Source organism: Rutidosis leptorrhynchoides, chromosome 3 (genome assembly GCF_046630445.1).
Source record: "Rutidosis leptorrhynchoides isolate AG116_Rl617_1_P2 chromosome 3, CSIRO_AGI_Rlap_v1, whole genome shotgun sequence".
NCBI lineage: Eukaryota > Viridiplantae > Streptophyta > Magnoliopsida > Asterales > Asteraceae > Rutidosis > Rutidosis leptorrhynchoides.
The window spans coordinates 485,231,518-485,255,973 of NC_092335.1; positions in this window are offsets into that span (position 1 = coordinate 485,231,518).

Sequence of the window (24,456 nt, forward strand, 5' to 3'; positions counted from 1 at the left end):
AGTTTAAATATCATCGTTTTATATTTTTAAATATTTTTAAAAGATTTATTAGAGTAAATAATATAATTTATTTATTAATAAATAAAATTTTATATTAAATTTATATAATAAAATATACTTTTATATATATTAAGTAATAAAATTTATAGGGTTCATTTAATATCATAAAGATAATATGATAGGTATTATTAAAGTAAGTTATTACACGTAGTAAAATATGTTTGTATCACATATTTATTTGATAAAATAATATCTATAATGATAGTAAGTAAAAGTTGTATTATTTTGTAATAATAATAATTATTATAAAAATATCAATATTTATAATTACTAAGATGACATTTCGATAAAACGATAATTCTAATTATGATAACTTTAATATTTACGATAATTTTTAATATTATCTTTAAAATAATAATTCTATTTAAAATAATAATAATGATAATGATATTTTATAGTAACAATGACATTTCTATTAAAATGATAATTTTTGTTAAAATGATAGTTTTAATACTAACGATACTTTTAATAATAATAGTAATGATAAAAATAATAAGAACGATAATTTTATCTAAATCAATATCTTATAATATTTTAATTTCATCATGATACTCTTATTCATTATTTCCTAATCGTTTCGTTTAATAGCTTTTAATCGTCTTTTATATCGTGTTCATAATAATGATAATAATAGTAATCAAAATAATTAGGTGTTACAAATATTTGTTTTAATTACACTAATATTAATAATGATAGTTACTATAACATTATTAACGATAATACTAATAATTATCTTAATGATAATATAATAATAATAATAACAATAACAATAACCATTTTTAAATAATGATATATATATTAATAATGATAATAATAATAATAATACTAATAATAATAATAATAATAATAATAATAATAATAATAATAATAATAATAATAATAATAATAATAATAATAATAATAATAATAATAATTGGATAATAATAATAATACTAATTATAACTTTAACGATAATAACGATAGTAATAATAAAAAAAATAACAATTTTTAATGATAAATCCCTTTTATTAATAAAGATAATAATAATGATAATAATAAGATAAAACTAGAACGACGATAAAAACGACGATAATAATAATCATTTTTAATAAAAATATCGAAAATTCAATTGATTATAACTTCTAATCCGTTCATCAAAACCATTCGATATTTAAAGGAAAAGTTCTTAATTTTTCGCTAGCTTTCCAAGGACATGCATATCTTATACCTTATCTCAACCGTAAGTATAACTAATTCAAGATTCAACCTAACCTGTCTAAGGGCAATATCAAAAGTACAAGCATACATAATCCTAAATACTCTAGCACTAGTCAGGGATATACTATTAGTATGTAAAAGTTAAATTATGAGTACTCACGTATCAATATTGAGATTCAATATTGCAGGAAAGGTACATAGACGCAACGGAAATGATAAACACGATATTGACCTCACGAGCATACCCATGAACCATACTCAATCACCTCCATAGCTATAACCCATAATTTCGTTAATCCTATCCCACTCGAAAAACAATTTCGAAATCACTCGGATAGCACTCCGTCGTAATATTTTATGTATACTAATAATATCTTGAAATAATACGGAGTAAATATATATATGTAAATCGATTGAGAGAGTTTCGAGAAAAATATTTTCAAGTTTCTATGAAATAATGAAACCTATTGAATTCTATTTATAATAGATTTTTGAATTATTAAAGTGAATTATTAAAGTATGAATTATTAAAGTGAATTATTAAAGTATGAATTATTAAAGTGAATTATTAAAGTATGAATTATTAAAGTAAATTATTAAAGTATGAATTATTAAAGTGAATTATTAAAGTTAAAGTAAAGTAAAAATAAAGTAAAGGTAAAGTTTAAGTATAGTAAAAATATAAAACTATGTACGTATAATACGCGTATAAATATATATAATATTAATTTAAATCGTTATATATATTTAATAAAATAAAATATAAATATCGTTATCTTTATCATACTAGTTAAGTAATGAGTTGTCAAAAGTGGTTCTAGATATTTATAAAAGTTATATACGTTTTAATAATAAAGTTCTTTTTAAACTGAAAATGTTTTTGTACGTTTGAAACTAAATAGATCAATCGAGTCTTTATGAGATTCAATCTTCCACTATCCTTTGTCTAGTTCTCAATGATTGACAATTTGTTCTTATTTATAAATCACTTTACCATTTTCCGAATACTGTTAAAATAGAAAGATTTCTCAAATCAACGTGGGCCTTTCAACAGAGACTTGTAATCATAATTCAATATATCTGATAATTCAATCATTTGATCTTATCTTCTAATTCCATTGATAAACATTTTGAAACAGATACAATCATATAAAGTATTTAATCTAATATTTTGTTTACGTTTCAAGTTATAATATATATACACATATACATATATAATCATATTCGTTTAATGGTTCGTGAATCGTTGGAACTTGGTCGAGGTTGAATGAATGTATGAACATAGTTTGAAATTCTTGAAATTTAACTTAACAAATATTACTTATCGTGTCGGAAACATATAAAGATTAAAGTTTAAATTTGGTTGGAAATTTCCGGTGTCGGAAACATATAAAGATTAAAGTTTAAATTTGGTTGGAAATTTCTGGGTTGTCACAGTATCAATAACGGTAACACTATAGGTCAAAGATGTTCAATTAGTCCTATGGCTCGTTACGACTCGATTATGTAGCATGTGAATCAAATTATCAAATTTCATGCAAGATACAAGTATAGAAACATGTTAGAAAGATTGCATAATCATTTGGTTAAGTTTGACAAAAAGTCAAACTTTGGTCGGGTCAAAGTCAACGAAAAGTCAACACGTTCGGGTCAGGTCCCGAACTATTTTTCTGTGCTAGTTATTCATATATAAGCATATGATGTGTACGAGGGGTACTAGGAAATAGTATTACTTTTACAACAAAATACTATTAAATACGATATAATTTTACACAAGATATTTATTTATTTATAGAATGGATATACCTAAACCTTGCTACAACACTTATAGGCAGTGTAACTAATCGTACAGTAGTGTAGTTTTTAGTAAGTCCGGTTTATTCCACAGGGAAAATTAAACAAGCTTAATGCTATATTAGTTTAAATTATATTTGTAAAAATACAAAAATATATATAAGTAATAATATTATTATAAAAGGGGTTTTTTACCGTTTAATGACCGGTTTGTCGATTTTAAAAATTTAGTCGCAGTTAAAACCTAATGTAAAATATTAATTATATAAAAGACTTAATTTAAAACATAAAGTAAATAACGATAATGAAATTGCGATAAATAAAAGTGTGATAAAATAAAATTGCGATAATTAAAAAGTACGATAATTAAAAGTGCAATTAAATATGAAAATAAAGGAATTATGCTTATTTAAACTTCCGTAATCATGATGTTTGACGTGTTGATTTTAGTTTCTTCCCATGGGTTAATTGTCCTTTGTCCTAGATTATTTAATATGTCCGTTTGGTTTTTGTCCATAACAGTCCATCAGTCATAAATATAAAGTGCGAGTGTCCTCGTCAAATTATCCTTATATCCGAAGTCAAATATTTCAACTAATTGGGGACTTAAACTGTAACAAGGTTTTAATACTTTGTTTAATAATTACACCAAGATATCGACTGCGTGTAACCCAAGGTTTTAATACTTTGTTAACAATTACGCCAAGTGTCCTTGTACATAATTTCACCCCTGTTTTAATAATTCCATAGACTATTAATCCATTCCCGTGTCCGGTTAAATGAACGATTATTCGTACATATAAATATCCCGCCCATCGTGTCCGATCGAGTGTATATGGTTATTTATAGGAACGTCCAATTGTAAATCTTTACATTAAATTAACAAACTATCATTTAGTTAAACAAATATAAAGCCCATTAATAGCCCATAGTCTAATTTCCACAAGTGTCGTTCTTTTGTCCAAACCCCAATTATGGTACAAAGCCCAATTACCCAATTTTAAATATTTTAGCCCAATATCATGATTACTTCGGCTTAAATAAGCATAATAATAACTTAGCTACGAGACATTAATTTAAAAATAACAATAACCAATACTTACAGTGATTAAAAATAGCGTAGCGTTACACGGACAGAATTTCAACTTACACCCTTACAACATTTGCTATCATACCCTTATTATTAGAATTTAAAATTAAAATATAAATATAAAAATATATATATATATATATATATATATATATATATATATATATATATATATATATATATATATATATATATATATATATATATATATATATATATATATATATATATATATATACACCTTTATAGATAGAGAGATGGATAAAAGATGGATATATGATCAACCAAAACTGCGAATTTATAGGCATGTGGCCTCTCACCTACTGCCATGCGATCGCATGGAAAATGTGCTTCCAGGCCATGCGATCGCATGGCCACTTTTTCCAGCTCACAAGACTTTGTTTCTTTGTATGCCGATGGTTTTTATAAATAAATATAATATATAAATAATTATAAGAATTATTTAAATATTATATTATATTTATGTGCATAGTTGACTTGTAATTTTTAGTCCGTTGCGTCGAGCGTTGAGAGTTGACTTTGGTCCCGGTTTCGGATTTTCGAACGTCCTTGCGTACAATTTAATATCTTGTACTTTGCGTTTCGCGTCTTGTACTTTTGTAATTTTTAGACGTTTCTCATCAATAATTTGAACCACTTCGATTGTATTTTATACTTTTGAGCTTTTTGATCGTTTGCGTCTTCAATTCGTCGAATCTTTCTTTTGTCTTCACCTTTTATTATTTAAACGAATATCACTTGTAAATAGAACAATTGCAACTAAAAGCTTGTCTTTCTTGAGGGATAATGCTATGAAATATATGTTCGTTTTTAGCATTATCAAATATTCCCCCATTTGAGCATTGCTTGTCCTCAAGCAATATAGTCTTGAAATAAAATACTAGAATCACTTCTTTATTCTTCACACTTTGTACATCAGTGATTTCTATACGGTGGTATAAACAATGGTAGTAACGATGTGGTTTACAGTCCCACATGACTATGAAAAGTTAGATCCATTAAGGAAATTGGATCTTTATGAAAACATTTGATCCTTTGAAAATACAATCTAGTTTTTACCCTAGATAAGTTTTCCGAAATAACCCTTCACCGGTGTTTGCAAATTATTTTTGTGGGTTTGGTGGGTTTCAGATTTGAAAATTTTAGCTCAAAACTTATGGTTTTGTGTCACCCACTTGCTAACCTTGTATTGGGAAAGCAACACATCCAGAACACTTGCTCCGTATATTAACTTTTGGTAAACTACAGTCCGATTGTAAAGGAAAGCGTTGAACAAGCAACTATTAAGGCAATGTCCCCTGACATGCTTTAAATTATGGTCTATAACGTGTCGGATGCAATTACTATCCTTGGTAGGAGCAATAGTAAAGCTCACCCTTATAATTTTCCGGTCTGGCACAAGGTCCTGTCTTTGACCATGCTATGCAACCACCGTTCTTACGGTTGACACCCGATTTGGTTCAGGTGACCTAATGAATTCCAGGTGAATTCCTAGGATTTTACGTTCAATGGTAATGAATGCATTGAAAATGGGTTTTTAGAAAACAAATCGGTTTGTAATTTTGATCAAAATATTTTCTCGTTCAAGCTCGAGTTTAGATATCATCGAATTCCATGAGTTTGTAATTCTCAATCTTTAAGGTCAATCTCTAGGATTGAGTACTATCAGGCTTAAAAGCTGATTTTTGATCTTTTAAGGAGATTATCCTTTCTGGGGGTCTGATTCATTAGTCTTATCAAGCTAATTTGCACGGCGTCCTCCCCATTTTACTAGACAGATCCTCTCATGGTTAGGATAAGTCTGACCACTTGGCGACCTTGTTTGATGCTGAGGTCCGTGGATTTCCTGCTGATTTTAGTGATGACTTTTCTAGATTTTTCGTCAACCTACAGCTGGTCTGGATGACAACTTCATGACCTAAATCAAGAAGCGAGTGTCTTTTTCGGAAGACTTTACTTTCTTTTAATGATGGAATTGATTCATCGTGTAGATCCATCTATTCTTTCAAATATATTATAGTAAATCGGGTGAAATTGATTAGTTTAGTCTAAAGCAAAAGCATCTTCAGTTATTTGTTACAAAAATATGTGATATATGTTTTAAATAACTTGGTAAATTTTCCCACACTTGGCTTTTATTTTATTTTATTTTCCTTTTTATTGTCCTCTATTCCATTTTAAATGAATTCTAACATTTTAGGCCGTTTCTCAATTTATGTCATTTCCGAGGTAACAATAATTTCGGCATTAACACCTAGTTTTATCGTTCATAAATATGTATAAACATGATTTTGAATTCATTTAATTGAAAATTTTGAAAAATTTTACTAGAATTGGGTAGTCAGTATATAAGACTAGGGCTGTTCTTTATTATCAGAGAGCACTAGATTCTAATACAACTACTGCGTTACTAGTATTTTTAATGGTAACCAAGTGTTTAAATAAAAAATTTTAAAAATCCGAAAGAATTTAACCCCTTCCCACACTCAAGATCTTGCAATGCCCTCATTTGCAAGAAATCAGTAACAATTTAAATTATTGAGGGTGTTTAGCGTAGAAAAATGATTAAATTTTACCAAAGTTTCCAAACATATTGGCGTTTGTTTGTTGAATGATAAATGGTGCACATCATTTGTTCATTCCGTCTTGTTGTTACATCATATTTGTTTTTTGTTTTGTCGTCAAAAGTATTAGCTTTTGCTGAACTTAATGCCAGTCTTTGAAAATGCGCTGTTTTACCCTGTTGTGTATAATTGACAATATACATACATACAAATATAAACAAGCATGTTAATTTGAAATGGGACTTAAAATCCCACTTTCAAATCAAATATGAAATATTAGTACAACATAATAAAAATATTAAACAATACATTAATGTATTACAATATCATATGTTGAAACATAAATAAATAGAAATAATAAATAATAAAATCATAGAAATCACCAACAGGAACTAAATCAATCTGGATATGGGTTCCAGTTCATGTCATCGTCCGGGTTCCATGCTTGGTGATAGGTGTACTGGTATGCCTGGTTAGGGTCGTAGAGAGTAAATGGCGGTCTCATTTCGGGCTGATGTGGAGGATAGTAAGCGGGTCAGGTCGGAACGTAGTGATCCTGAGGTGACAGCCGGCTCATAATCTGACGCTGATGATAGTCCCATCTATCATGCTATCGTTTCCTAGAATGTTCGTAATCATTCCGAGCTTGCCACTGCTCCATCCGACAAAATCTCTCCGCGTTTGTCATATCTACCTCATGTATATGCTGGTAGACGTCAGTCATAGCCTCCCGAATGACATCCCTAATGTCATCCGCTTAATCCATTTCTTCGTCTGATCCTCTCTACCTGTGGATGACTACCTTCATAGGGTATTGCCTGGTTGCGTCTACTCTTCAATACCTTAGCACCCGCATAAACCCTCAATCCTAAAGGCTCAACCTGTTCCCTACATTCCAAAAGTGGACCCCCTTGGTCCTTATCTACACCTAAATACTCTCCAATGAGAGTAACAAAAATACCTCCTCCAATTATCCCCCCTTCCTGTATTCCTTCCACCATTTTAGACAAATAAAAACCAACACAGTAAGGGATATTAACAAAGCCTCTTGGGTCTCGAATACACTTTAGGTAAAATAAATCATGTAAGGTCAATTTTTCCTTGTTGTGACCTCTCTGTGTAATCGAGTTAGCCAAAAATATATAAATTATACGAAGCTCGGCTCTGTTAATATGTAAGTAGGTATGTGTTCCTGCCCGCCTAAAAACATTATAATCTGACATACGCCTCCAGACGGCGTTCGCATCAAAATTCCTATCTACCCTTTCACCACGATAAATCAAATTCATACAATCGGATAGTAGTAATTCAGCGGGCGTATATATCTGCAAAGCCCTGGCCATGTCCAGCATGGACATCCTGTACATCCTACGGCCAAGTATAAATCTAAGAAAACTTCTATCATCTAATCTGTCTACATCTATATTTAATGCTATAGTACTCATCAGCTCAACACACCATTCCTTATATACAGGTCTACGAATGGTGAATAAACGTTCCCAATCAGTAAAAGAAGTGCTGCCATACCTTTGGATCAAATGCTGTCTAACTGAGTTAGCAAGTTGGACCCTTTCCAAAGGATTCCAATTAATTACCCTTGGCACCTCTACATCTTTCGTTACTAATTTGAATTTATTACTTTGATATGCCGAGTAATCTCTCCAGCTTCTATCGAATCTCAGATTAGGATGCAATGTATGTTCAGGAATCGTTGGGTGTTCTACTGGCGGATGCATCAGAACTACTATGAATTCATTATCAAACTGTAGCAGATCATAATAAGGTACATGTTGATCAGGCTGATGTTGTTGTTCCTGTTGTGGTTCTTGTTCGGGTTCTGGCTCGTATTGCGGTTCATATTCTAGTTCAGGTTCTTGTGGTGATTGTCTAGATGATGATGAAGCACCAGCAGTATCGGTTTTCTGCAAAACACATTAAACACAAAATTTGTGCATCCAAATATGCATTAGTGTTAGCAAAATAACAACTTAAATTAACCACAATAACATGTTAAATCAAAATTAAACTTATACACATTTTCACATTTTTTTACAATTCTACATTTTTTCAAATTAGAACATATGAAAATGTATACAAAGTTCATAAGCATTTTGAAGGTATTTCATATGCCCGAGAGACATATCAAATTAATGTGGCTAACATGTTATGATCCAAGTCGGGTCATACCCAATAACAAGCTTACCGACACCTTATTCATATTTGATCTTAACGATTGGATCGTGGATTAAAATACGCGACACTTGGGTTTTAAGAAAAATGGTTTTCTAAAATAATATAACTTGATGTAGATATAAATTATGGAATAATTTATATAATGTGGATTTAATTATTTATAGGTTAAATAATTAATTTTGTTATGTTACATTTTATAAAATTGGTTTTATAAAATAAAAATGTGCATAACAAATAATGGAAGTTTATAAAATGTAGTTTTATAAAAATTAAGTTTATAAAACTAATTTTATTTAAATTCATTAATGGCATTGGTAGTGGGTTCTTGCATGGCTTTTGATTGGCTAAAGATGCAAGACCCATATGCTTATCTTGGAGGCACAAAAACACCAATACACACACATGCAAATACATCAAAACAAGCAAAAAAAATTCTGCATTTTTCTCCTCCTTGCTGCTGGCCGAAATTTTCATGGAGAAAAAGGGTGTTCAAATTTTTTTTTGCAAGCTAATCTCAAGTGTAATTAAATCCTAACTAAAGGCTAGGGTGTTGGTGATAAGTTTGGGGTATTATCTCTTGAGGTTTCATACATTTGGAGCTCCATTCATCCTCATCTTCTTCATCATATTGTTGTAACCCTCAACTAGCTTGAGGAGGTAAATTACTAAACCCACTTGTTGTATGTAAGCATATTATTTCAAGACTTGATATATTTATGGAATTTGTCTTTTAAAATGGTTGATATATAACATGATACTTGCATGCTTCCGCTCACTTTATCTTCATAAAATGGGTTTATGAACTTGTTAAAATGTAGAACATGTTTCTCAAAAGTTTGTCAAATTCCATCAATGGTATCTAGAGCCAAGGTCTTTAAAATATGCTTCTTTTTTATGACTTTTAAATCCACTAATCTTACAATCTAGTAACATGCATGAAACTAGAATGTAAAAAAATTTTTTTGGATTTTGGGTGGGTTCTTATTTTGGCCGAAAATTAGGAGGTTCCAAAGTGGGTTTGGAACTTATTTTTTGGTCAAATTTTGTTGTTTAACGTGGTTCACAATCAAGCCTAGACCTTGTGTTTGTATGGTTGTATGTTTTGGTTGATTAATCATTCATTTGGTTTGTAATATTAATCATTCATTTGGTTTGTAATAATTTGTAATATTCATTCATTTGTAATTTTATTTATATTTGGTATGTATAATAGATTAGGTTGTAATTTCATTTTCTAGAAAAAAATGTATTAGGATATATTTTTTTTGTAAAGAGAATGAAGAATGAAGATGATGAAGATGAACACAAGTTGGAAGCATTTGGATGCAAGATTAAGTGGGAGATTATAAATCTCCTACTTTGTCATAACCCTTAGAAGGTGACATTTGTTTTGGCTAAACAAATGTCTACCAATTGGCTTGATTGTGAACTTGGTTGTTTTGCATGTTTATTGTGTTTGTATGTTTGGTTGCTACAATTTATCACACATTTACATCTTGCAAAATGATATTATAATTGGTTATAATTAAAACAACAAAAGGACACTAATAAATGGTTATTAGGGACATAAATAACAATGCATATAAAATGGTTTATTTCAAAGTAATTGGCTTTACTAATATAACATGAAAATTGGCTTTTCATAATGAACTATACACCAAATGCATGTTGGTGTATGGCAAATGTTTTCTTAAACTAGAATTTATGAAAACTTAAAATCCCTTTACTAAAACAAGGTAAACAAGTTAAACGCCATCCTTTTGTGGAAACACTTAGACATATTAGGAATCTCTTGATGGGATAAAGGTCACCTAACCGTCATGAGTGAACTAATATGAATAAGGTACACTTCGCATACATGTGGGATAAAGGTCACCTAACCACTTGTAGGTTAAGTCTACATGTTTACACAAGTAGGACGACTTGATTTGGGAATCATGAACTTAGGGTCACCGAAGCATGAGGAACAAATAGGCGTTGATGGGATTAATATGCCATGCAAAAGGATTGCATGATCCCATACTCTAGAAGTTGCAAATGGATTGCAATTGTCATTTATTGACTACCTAGCTAAATCAAATTGCGGGATAAAGGTCACCTAACCGAAATTTGGTTTATCGTTGGATTCTAGAATTTAATAATTCAATTAAATTAAAAGGGTATTGAATGTTAAATTAAAATTGATACTTAAACGAACTTTGTTAATTTTGTAGATGGCCGCCAATAACAACAACAACATGCAAAACGCACCACTTAACATGAACAACCTATCGTTACGGTCTCTCCTCGAGAAAGACAAACTCAACCATACCAACTTTATGGATTGGTTCCGCAATCTTCGGATTGTCCTCAAACAAGAGGATAAAGCGTATGTACTTGAGGACCCCATTCCCGATCAACCGGATGAGAATGATGTGGAGGCAATGGCCTCTTACGATAAGTATTGCCACGACTCCCTTCAAGTCTCATGCTTAATGCTTGGGACTATGATACCCGAACTCCAAAAGGATTTCGAGCACCATAGTGCATACGACATGATAACGCAATTGAAGGAGATGTTCCTTCAACAAGCGCGTGTCGAGCGTTTCGAGACCGTTCGGGCGCTACATGCTTGTCGTATGGACGATACCCAATCGGTTTCATCTTATGTGCTTAAGATGAAGAGCCTTATTGATCGTGCTAACCGCCTTAACCTAAACATATCAAATGAGTTAGCCACCGATCTTATCCTTAACTCCCTATCAAAAAGGTTTGATCAATTTGTAATTAATTACAATATGAATGGGATGGATAAGAGCATAGGTGAGCTTCACGGTATGCTTAGAACGGCGGAAACTAGCATGGGTAAAAGGGCTTTACCCGTGTTAGCAATCGATCAAGGTGGATCCAAAGGTAACACCTCTAAGCCAAAGGTGGCTAAGAGAAAAGGACCCGCCCATCAAGGCAAAGGGAAAGGGAAGATGGTTACCCCAACCATCAACAAGGCTAAGAAGCAAAAGGTAGCCGAGAAGGCAAACCCCAAGGAAGACCCATGTTTCGGTTGCGGTGAGATGGGTCATTGGAAACGAAACTGTCCGGTCTACCTTAAGGAGTTGAAGGACAAGAGGGATGCAGGGCAAACCTCAGGTAATATATATATGGTATATATAGAGCTTAGTATTACTTCTTCTAATACATGGGTATTAGACACTGGATGTGGAACTCATATTTGCAATTCTTTGCAGGGGTTCAAAAGAAGTGATCATAAGGCGGGAACATCAAGTCTCTATATGGGCAATGGTGCAAAGGTGCATGTTAAAGCTCAAGGAGATTTTATTTTGAAGCTTCCAAGCGGATTGGAACTTATTTTAGAAAATGTTTTGTATGCTCCGGATTTGTGTAGAAACATTATTTCTATTTCTCGCTTAAAACAATGTGGTTACGTTGTTAATTTTATTGATGATGATATTCATGTTTCTAAAAATAATGTATTCTATTTCAAGGCTTCGCCTTCAAATGGAATTTATGAATTGGTTCATGATGACGCATCATCGAGCTCTATATACCATACTAGCACCAAGAAACTCAAAAGGGATTTGAGTGATTCCTATCTATGGCATTGTCGCCTTGGTCACATAAACAAGAACCGAATGCATACACTTCAAAAGAATGGACTTTTGAAATCAAATGAAATGGATTCGTTTGATGTATGTGAATCTTGTTTACAAGACAAGATGACTAAAGCACCTTTCAAAGGGACTTATGAAAGGGCTAAAGATTTATTGGGATTAATACATTCGGATGTATGTGGACCCTTTAAACCCATGACTAGGAATGGTGAAAGATACTTTGTTACTTTCATTGATGACTTTAGTCGTTTCGGATATGTCTACTTATTAAGACACAAGGACGAAACGTTTGAAGCATTCAAAGAATATCAAAACGAAGTACAAAATCAACTCAATAGGACAATTAAGGTACTTCGTACCGATAGAGGAGGTGAATACCTAAGCGATGCCTTCCAAGATCATCTTAGGAGTTGTGGGATTATCTCACAACTTACTCCACCCGGAACACCCCAACTTAATGGAGTTTCCGAAAGGAGGAACCGAACCCTAATGGATATGGTTCGATCTATGATGGCAAGAAGCTCGTTACCTCTATCATTTTGGGGTTATTGTCTAAGCTCCGCGGTTCGTATTTTAAATATGGCCCCAACCAAGAAAGTGGAACGAACTCCTCATGAGATGTGGTTTGGAAAACCTCCTTCTCTTTCATACTTGAAAGTATGGGGATGTGAAGCTTATCCTAAGTGTTATGTAGCTAATAAGCTACATGCTCGATCCACAAAGTGTATCTTCATAGGATATCCCAAAGATGACATGGGGTATTACTTCTATGATCCATCCGAGCAAACGGTATTTGTTGCTCGGAAAGCGGAATTCCTTGAAACCAAGTTCCTTATAGAAGGTGATGGTGAAAGGAAGATAGATCTTGTAGAGATACAAGATCAAGCCGATGATGCACGATTGGTTGGCACCAGCACTCAACATGAGGATGTTGAAAATGATCAAGTGGATGATCAAAGTACACAAGACGTTCGAAGATCTAGTAGGATTAGTAATCCTCCTGAGAGATATGGTTTTCTCGTGGATGGTTGCTATACGGTTGATTTGGATGAACCGACAAACTACAAAGATGCTTTATCAAGGATTGATAAAGACAAATGGCAGGAAGCCATGAACGCCGAGATGCAATCCATGTATGAAAACTAAGTTTGGGAACTTGTTGTGCAACCTCCTAGCTCCAAGCTAGTTGATTGCAAATGGCTTTTCAAGAAGAAAACCGACATACATGGAAACTTGGATACATACAAAGCTAGACTTGTAGCAAAAGGTTTCACTCAAACTCAAGGGGTTGATTATGATGAAACTTTCTCGCCTGTGGCAATGCTAAAGTCTATTAGGATATTATTTGCCATTGCTGCTCACTATGACTATGAAATATGGCAAATGGATGTCAAAACTGCTTTCCTAAATGAATATCTTGAGGAAGATGTCTATATGGTACAGCCCGAAGGTTTTGTTGATCCGAAAAATCCTAAAAAGGTATGCAAGTTAAAGAAATCAATCTACGGATTGAAACAAGCATCTAGAATGTGGAATCATCGTTTTAATGAAGAGGCAAAGAAATTTGGCTTCATTAAAAATGGTGATGAAGCTTGTGTATACAAGAAGGCTAGTGGGAGCTCCATAATGTTTCTTGTGCTATATGTGGCTGATATTTTATTATTTGGGAATGATATTACCACAATACAAGAAGTCAAAACTTGGCTAAAGAGTTGCTTCTCCATTAAGGATCTTGGAGAAGCACAATACATATTGGGGATTGGGATCTATAGGAATAGATCCAAGAGATTGATAGGTTTAAGTCAAAGTACATACATTGATAAAATCTTGAAAAGGTTCATGAGGGAAAACTCTAAGAAAGCTTTGGTACCTATTCAAAAGGGAACCGTTCTCAGTTCATCTCAGTGTCCTAACACGAAAGATGAACAAGAGAGAATGAAGAAAGTCCCATACGCATCTGCTATTGGGTCTATCATGTATGCAATGATATGTACTAGACCGGATGTGTCATGCGCTTTAAGCTTGACAAGTAGATACCAGAAAAACCCAGGAAATAGTCATTGGACTGCGGTTAAATGTATATTGAAATACCTTAGAAGGACTAAGGATATGTTTCTAATATATGGGTCTGGTGAGGAGGAACTCGCTGTAAAAGGTTACGTGGACGCGAGTTTCCAAACTGATCGAGATGACTCTCGATCACAATCCGGTTATGTCTTCATGTTAAATGGTGGTGCGGTCTCTTGGAAGAGCTCAAAACAGGAAGTTGTTGCGTTATCCACTACAGAGTCGGAGAACATTGCCGCCTCATTGGCAGCCCAGGAAGCTGCATGGATGAAGAAATTCATCGACGACTTAGGAGTGGTCCCTTCCATTCAGGACCCTCTTGAGATCTTTTGTGACAACGAGGGTGCGATTGCTCAAATCAAGGAACCTCGTGCTCATCAAAAGACTCGTCACATTGAGCGGAGATTCAACTACATTAGGGATGAGGTTGAAAAGGGAAAGATATGTATTCATAAAGTTCACACAGATCATAATGTTGCGGATCCACTCACGAAGCTTTTACATGGGCCAAAACATGAGGGACATGTTTGTGCATTAGGGCTCCGATATTCTAGTGATTGGAAATGATCTATTTTATGTATTGTAACGGAACGAATTAGTTCAAACTCATTAATATAATTATGGTATTAATTTATTTATGAGTCATGTTCCAATTTTGCATATTTTATCCATGAATAAACTATTATTCTGAATTCCGTAGTTGATCACATTTGTGGGAACAAGTGTGAGGTCTAGACTATTATGAACTTGGATTGGTTAGCATTCAAATGGTGAATGTGGGGCAAGGTTGCGACCAAGGTTCATAGATATTTGTGGGACACAAATATTGGAAGACCCGCTCTCAAGATTTACTATATGGAGCCTTTGTGGTTGATCACATGTAATCTTGAGTAAAGGAGAATATCATTATATCCTCTGACCTGAGACACATATTGGGTTCAGACATTCACCGAATATTGTGCCTTGATTCTTTCCTTCGCTATTCTGAAACATGGTAGTACATAAGGGAGGCTTCAAGTATGGTACGAAGTGTAGTGTCTAGGACGTATGTAATCAAGATGGAATTTGTCCCTCTTATTCGTTGAGAGTCGGATGTCTAAGGCCTGATAAAGTTAAATCTATAAGAGAGTGATCATTCTATGTCTCTTGGATTTAACATGACATCTAGGACAAAAGGATATATTGAAAGATTCACCTAATCATATTCGAGATGGGAACTCGAAAGGGATGATGTTATTGAATGGCACTAAGTCATAACATATTAGGGGTGATGGACGGTCGTTAGGTGGTATCCATCACTTGCATTAATTTCTTATGTTTCTCGTGCAAGTGGGAGATTGAAGGTATTTCATATGCCCGAGAGACATATCAAATTAATGTGGCTAACATGTTATGATCCAAGTCGGGTCATACCCAATAACAAGCTTACCGACACCTTATTCATATTTGATCTTAACGATTGGATCGTGGATTAAAATACGCGACACTTGGGTTTTAAGAAAAATGGTTTTCTAAAATAATATAACTTGATGTAGATATAAATTATGGAATAATTTATATAATGTGGATTTAATTATTTATAGGTTAAATAATTAATTTTGTTATGTTACATTTTATAAAATTGGTTTTATAAAATAAAAATGTGCATAACAAATAATGGAAGTTTATAAAATGTAGTTTTATAAAAATTAAGTTTATAAAACTAATTTTATTTAAATTCATTAATGGCATTGGTAGTGGGTTCTTGCATGGCTTTTGATTGGCTAAAGATGCAAGACCCATGTGCTTATCTTGGAGGCACAAAAACACCAATACACACACATGCAAATACATCAAAACAAGCAAAAAAAATTCTGCATTTTTCTCCTCCTTGCTGCTGGCCGAAATTTTCATGGAGAAAAAGGGTGTTCAAATTTTTTTTGCAAGCTAATCTCAAGTGTAATTAAATCCTAACTAAAGGCTAGGGTGTTGGTGATAAGTTTGGGGTATTATCTCTTGAGGTTTCATACATTTGGAGCTCCATTCATCCTCATCTTCTTCATCATATTGTTGTAACCCTCAACTAGCTTGAGGAGGTAAATTACTAAACCCACTTGTTGTATGTAAGCATATTATTTCAAGACTTGATATATTTATGGAATTTGTCTTTTAAAATGGTTGATATATAACATGAAACTTGCATGCTTCCGCTCACTTTATCTTCATAAAATGGGTTTATGAACTTGTTAAAATGTAGAACATGTTTCTCAAAAGTTTGTCAAATTCCATCACATTTAACTCAAATAACATGTCAAAATAGTCATAACTAGCAATTAAACAAGTCTCAAATGGCAATTATATCAAATTAATCAAGTTCATGAATTTTATACCTAAAAAGTCTACTTTAATCTCCAAAAATCATGTTTACGATCAATGTTTGGATCATTTAGCTACCTAAACATGTTACACTACTTAATTTAGCAATAATTCATGACAAAAATCGTCCATAACCTGTTTATATCAAAAAGTCCCAAATTGCTCAAGAACACAAACCCTAGATTTCTAAAAATTTTGAAGTTTTTGGCTTCAAATCATGTTAAATAGCATCAATCTAGGTTATACATGCATAAAATACTAACAATTTAACACTAATTACACTAGAAATTAACAAAATTAAATTAGGTACAATATTGGTAATTATCACAAAAACTAGAAAATTTATGAGTTTAGGGGTGTAATTTTTACCTTTTTGTTGAAGAATCCGAACCTAGGCATGATTAGAGCAAGAAATTTGACGAATTACGGTGAAAAATTGCAAATTTTAGAGAGGATTTTAGGGTATTTTCGGATGTTTGTGTGAAGACAGAATCAGTCGACTGCCTTTTGATCCTGAGCTGAAATACAGCTCCATGCGATCGCATGGAGTTGAAGTTCAAAACCCATGCGATCGCATGGGTCTGGTATTTTTTTTATTTTTTTTTATAAAAAACCTTATAACTTATAAAACATATAATTAATAAAATTTTTAAAAATTTGTTTCTTTTTAGGATGAGGGTGTTTCGGATCGTTGTCCTAGTCCGTCCCTCGACAAAATTTTAAAATTTGTCAATTCAAAGCGCGGTTTTAAAAGTAAAGATTTTTGGGTTTTTTAAATGTTTTTGTCATACTTTAGTTCAATAAGATTAAAAATAATGATAATAAAAGTTCTCGTCCCTCCCTTGGGTAGAGCAATTTCGGTTCAAAGACCTAGTCTTCAACTCACGACGAATTTTTAGAAATCAATTTTTAACTTAGCGAAATAAAGTAAATTTTTGTTTTTAAATTCACACCAAACTTAAATTTAAAATGCATAAAATTAAAAATTCATACTAAAAATTCACACCAAACTTAAATTATATTTTTGTTTTTATACATACAAACTTATATTAAAAATATTAATTTTTCAAATATTTACAATTTTAAATATATTAATTTTAAAAAGTTACATTAATAATTTAATATTAATATATTAAATTTAAAAACATAATAAAATTAAAAATTAAAAATCTTTTTTGTCTTTTATCCCACTTTAATCAATCAAATATTATCAAAAATATACGCCCCTCTTTTCGGTAAAGTTATTTCGGCTATATTACCTAGTTTTACTCCTGACGAATTTTTGAAATATTTTGGGTTGATTGATTAAAGATATTTATACCTTAAGAATAAACGGTAAATTTCGCAGTGATGTAATAAATTTTTGTATGATATCAATAATTTCGGTCGCAAGACCTAATTTTATCGAATACCAATTTAATACTTTATAGCGAAAAAATTAGCGTTTATTATCAAAAGGTTCAAAGCAATAAAAATAAAAATAAAATCTGTACAAACTTACCTGTGAGATAGAATTCTCAGTGACCTGCTTTAGCCCACTCATAAGATAGTCGGACTAATTGGTTTTTCATAGCTACATAGGCGTAACCTCGAGCATTCAATGTTTTTTCTTTGAAACATATGAACGGCCCATCTCTGCATAAAGTAACGAATTTGGTATTGGAATATGTTTGATTATTTGAACATTTACCTTCGTGTCACCATTTTCCGCATTTGTGACATCTTTCAAGGTGTCGTGCTCTTCTTTTCGCTGCGGATTTTGATTTTCCTTTACCAAACTGTAACTTATTATTTTCGTTCCTAGATTCTTTTCTTACTCCGTCCAATTTACCTCTGATTAAAAATACCAATTCACTTGGAAGGGTGTCATTATTACGTTTAGTGATCAAAGCGTGTAGCATTAGACCATGGTTTAGTTCACAGGAAGTCTTTATCTCGTAAAACCTAAAAAAAATAAAAATTCAGAATGGGGGGAGAAGACTAGTTCTTTAGGGTCTGCTAGGGAAAGACCATTCGGATTCCATTCTCGAGAACTACATGAAAACAGAAAATCTAACTCAAACAGAAATACATATTATCCTTTAAAGACTTGATTCTCCCCACACTTGGTTAGCTGTGGTGTCGAAATTGTGATTAACTTCGTTGTCAACTTCCATCGGACTATCTATGTAATGTTTAACTCTGTGACCATTAAATTTAAATTCAATCCCATTTAAATTTATTAACTCTATTGTTCCGTATTGGAAAACTCTTTTGATTATGAATGGTCCAGACCATCTTGATTTCAATTTTCCAGGAAATAGCTTGAATCGTGAATTGAAAAGAAGAACTCTGTCTCCTTCCTTAAATTCTTTTGAACTTCTGATTCTTTTATCATGCCATTTCTTCGTTCTTTCCTTATAGATTAACGAATTTTCGTATGCTTCTTGTCTTAATTCTTCTAATTCGTTTAGTTGACTTAAACGTAGACGTCCAACTTCATGTAAATCAAGATTACATGTCTTCAAAGCCCAAAATGCTTTGTGTTCAATTTCTACTGGAAGATGACATGCTTTTTCGTAAACGAGTTTAAAAGGTGTGGTTCCAATTGGAGTTTTGTAGGCTGTTCTAAAAGCCCAGAGTGCATCCTCTAATTTCATGGACCATTCCTTCGAATTTGATCCTACGGTTTTCTCTAGAATACGTTTTAAAGCTCGGTTGGTATTTTTAACTTGTCCACTTATCTGTGGATGATAAGCAGTGGAGATTTTATGAGTTACTCCATATCTTTTGAGAACTTTCTCAAGTTGATTGTTACAAAAATGAGTACCCCGATCACTTATTAAAGCTTTCGGTGTTCCAAACCTAGCAAAAAGACGTTTTAAAAAGTTGACTACAACTCGTGCATCGTTAGTTGGGAGAGCTTGTGCTTCTGCCCATTTAGATACATAATCAATGGCAACGAGAATGTAGAGATTATTATGAGATTTTGGAAATGGACCCATAAAGTCAATACCCCAAATGTCAAATACTTCACATACTTGAATGACATTTTGTGGCATTTCATCACGTTGACTTATTTTTTCGGCCCTTTGACAAGCATCACAGGATTTGCAAAGAAGGTGTGCGTCTTTGAAAATTGTAGGCCAATAGAATCCAGCATCGTAAACTTTTCTTGCTGTAAGTTGAGGCCCATAATGCCCTCCTGTTGGTCCTGTGTGACAATGGTTTAAGATTTGACTAGCTTCGTCTCCGAATACACATCGGCGTATTATTCCACCGGGACAACTTTTAAACAAATGTGGATCTTCCCAGAAATAGTGTTTTATATCACTACAGAATTTCTTTCGTTTTTGGTACGATAATCCTTTTTCAAGGAATCCACATACTAAGTAGTATGCATAGTCTGTAAACCATGGAATTTTATTATAATCTATCTTTAATAGATATTCATCAGGAAAGTTGTCTTGTATGGCCGATTCATTTAGAACTTCTAATTCAGGATTTTCAAGACGAGAAAGATGATCAGCGGTGAGATTTTCTGCTCCCTTTTTGTCTCGAATTTCAATATCAAACTCTTGTAATAGTAAGATCCAACGGATTAATCTTGGTTTGGCATCTTGTTTCGAAAATAGGTATCTAAGAGCAGAATGGTCAGTATAGACCACCGTTTTAGTTAGAACGAGATATGAACGAAATTTGTCAAAAGCAAAGACAATAGCAAGGAGTTCTTTTTCAGTAGTTGTGTAATTCGTTTGTGCTCCTTGTAACGTCTTACTAGCATAATAAATAGGTTGAAATCGTTTTTCAATCCTTTGTCCTAAAACGGCTCCCATTGCAAAATCACTTGCATCGCACATAAGTTCAAATGGTAGATTCCAGTTTGGAGTTATCATGATTGGCGCATTAGTGAGTTCCTCTTTAAGAATATTAAAAGATTTGATGCATTCATCTGAAAAGATAAATGGAGCATATTTTTCAAGGAGTTTGTTCATAGGAGTGGCAATTTTAGAAAAATCTTTTATGAAACGTCGGTAAAAACCGGCATGCCTTAGAAAACTCCTAACTCCTCTAACATTAGTGGGATGCGGAAGTTTAGCAATTACATCTACTTTAGCTCTATCCACTTCAATTCCTTCCTTTGAAATTTTATAACCAAGAACGATGCCTTCTTTAACCATGAAATGACATTTCTTCCAATTAAGTACTAGATTTGATTGTTCGCATCTAATAAGCATTCGTTCAAGATTAACTAGACATGTTTCAAAAGTATCACCGAAGACTGAAAAGTCATCCATGAAAACTTCCATGCATTCTTCTATCATGTCGTGAAAAATCGCCATCATGCACCTTTGAAAGGTTGCAGGGGCATTGCAAAGTCCAAATGGCATGCGTTTGTAAGCAAAAGTACCATAAGGGCATGTGAATGTGGTTTTCTCTTGGTCCTCGGGTGCTATTGGAATTTGAAAATATCCGGAAAAACCATCAAGAAAACAATAGTAACTATTTCCGGCTAATCTTTCCAACATTTGATCAATGAAAGGTAAGGGAAAGTGATCTTTTCTGGTGGCGTCATTTAATTTTCTATAATCAATACAAACACGCCATCCTGTTACAGTCCTAGTAGGAATAAAATCATTTTTCTCATTTGTGATGACAGTCATGCCACCCTTCTTAGGCACGCATTGAACTGGGCTTACCCATAGACTATCAGAGATTGGATAAATTAAACCTGCATCAAGCAGTTTAATAATTTCTTTCTTAACAACATCTTGCATATTAGGATCCAGTCTTCGTTGGCATTGCACATATGTTTTATGACCTTCTTCCATAAGGATTTTATGTGTGCAATACGAAGGACTTATTCTTTTAATATCATGAATTTTCCATGCAATAGCTGGTTTATGAGCTTTTAACACAGAAATGAGTTGAGATTTTTCATTTTCAGTAAGAGAAGACGATATTATTACAGGTAATTCAGATTCACCATGTAAATAAGCATATTCCAAATGGTTTAGAAGTGGCTTTAACTCTAATGTCAGTGGTTCTTCTATCGATGATTTATATCGATATCTGTCTTCCTATTTTAGCATTTGAATTTCTTCTGTTGTTGGTTCATATCCATTAGCCATAAGTGTAGCTAACATTTCAGTTTCATCAATTGGTTCAGTTCCTTCTCCTAAAGAACATTCTCCTGTTCCTTGTAATTCTGGAAATTCTTCTAACAATTCTGCATGTGAATCTATAGTTTGAATATAATAACATGTATCATCTGCAGATTGCGGTTGTTGCATTGCTCTATCAACAGAAAAGGTAACACTCTCGTCCTCTATACTTAGGGTCAGTTTCTTACCAAACACGTCTATTATTACCTTAGCCGTGTTTAAGAATTGTCTTCCTAATATGAGAGGAACTCGAGAATCTTCTTCCATGTTCAGAATAACAAAATCTACTAGAAATACTAAAGTACCAACTTTAACTAGCATGTTCTCCATTATCCCTCTAGGATATTTTACTGATCGATCGGCTAGTTGTATGCTTATTCGTTTTGGTTTCAATTCTCCAAGGTCTAGTTTAGCGTATAGTGAATACGGCATTAAATTTATACTAGCACCTAAGTCTGCCAATGCTTCTATTGAACTAAGACTACCCAAAAAACATGGAATTGTGAAACTTCCTGGATCTGATAATTTTTCTGGTATCTTATTCAACAGCACTGCAGAACAATTTGCATTCATAGTAACAGCCGAGAGTTCTTCCATTTTCTTTCTATTTGTGATTAGATCTTTCAGAAATTTAGCATATCTAGGCATTCCTAAAATTACATCAATGAAAGGAAGATTTACATTTATTTGTTTAAACATATCCAAGAATTTGGATTGCTCTGCTTCAAGTCTCTCTTTTCTCATTTTACTTGGGTAAGGAAGTGGTGGTTGGTATGGTTTAACATAAGGTTTAGCCTTAACTGTGTTATCTTCATTAACCTTTTCAACTACCGGTTCTTTTTCCTTATCTTGATCAGATTGTGGTTCTTGTGGAGTAGGAATAGCTTCATCGGAAATTACAGGTATTTCAGGTGGTTTAAGTGTAATACCACTTCTTGTGGTAATGGCTTTAGCTGTTTCATTCCGGGGGTTAGCATTTGTATCACTTGGTAAACTTCCCGGTTTTCTTTCACCTATCAACCTTGTTAGGTTGCTCATTTCTTGTTCCAGATTTTGAATAGAAGCTTGTTGATTTCTAAATGCTTGAGCATTTTGTTCATTGGTTTGTTTCTGAGATAAGAAAAACTGCGTTTGAGATTCAACTAGCTTTGACATCATATCTTCTAAAGTTGGCTTTTTATCATCGGTTTGTGGTGGTTTGTTTGGAAAAATAGGTCTTTGTTGATTGTAAGTATTGTTGGATACTTGTTGATTACTTGGACCTTGTTGGTTGTTGTATGGAACATTTCGGTTATAATTCTGGTTTTGATTGTAGATTGGTCTTGACGGTTGATAATTATTCTGATAATTATTTCCAGGCCTTTGGTTTATATATGAAACATTCTCTCTTTGTTCCATTGTTAGTTCAATACTGAGACAATCTTTTGTTAAATGTGGTCCTCCACACTGCTTACAACTAATTCGTATTGAGTGAATATCTTTAGTCATCCTTTTCATTCGTCTCTCGACAGCATCTATCTTTGCAGAAATGGAATCTAAGTCATGGCTAGAATCGGTTCTAGCTGCTTTAGATGATCTAACGATATCTTTTTCTTGGTGCCACTCATGTGAGTGGGAAGCAGTGTTATCAATAATTTTGTAAGCGTCAGTTGTGGTTTTCTTCATAATGGAACCACCAGCTACTATATCGATGTCTTTTCATGTAGTGATGTCGCATCCTTGGTAGAATATTTGTACTATTTGACAGGTGTCTAAACCATGTTGCGGACATCCTCTTAATAACTTTTCAAATCTGGTCCACGCCTCATATAGAGTTTCGTTTGGCTTTTGTGTGAACGTAATAATTTCTCCTTGAAGTCTCACGGCTTTAGATGCCGGAAAGAATTGTTTAAGAAATTTTTCAACTAAAACGTCCCATGTATCAACCGCCCCTTCAGGTAACGATTCTAACCAATCTTTGGCTTCTCCCTTTAAAGTCCAGGGAAATAACATGAGAAATATCTGTTCATCCTCCACTTCTCGGATTTTAAATAGTGTACAGATCCTATTAAAGGTACGTAGATGTTCGTTTGGATCTTCCTTCGGCGCACCACTAAATTGGCATTGATTACTTACCATGTGTAGGATTTGTCCTTTGATTTCATAATCTGGCGCATTAATGTCTGGTTGAGTTATTGCGTGACCTTATCCAGTGCGTTTAGCTCTCATTCGGTCTTCCATACTTAGAGGTTCCAGATTCTCCATAATTGAATTTGTTGAATCTGAATCACTAGAGGATTCTGATTTAATGGTTGGTTCCTCAAAAATCTCTGTTTGAATGATTGGTAGTTCCGGAGGAGAAATTAATGGTTCAGGATCTCGAA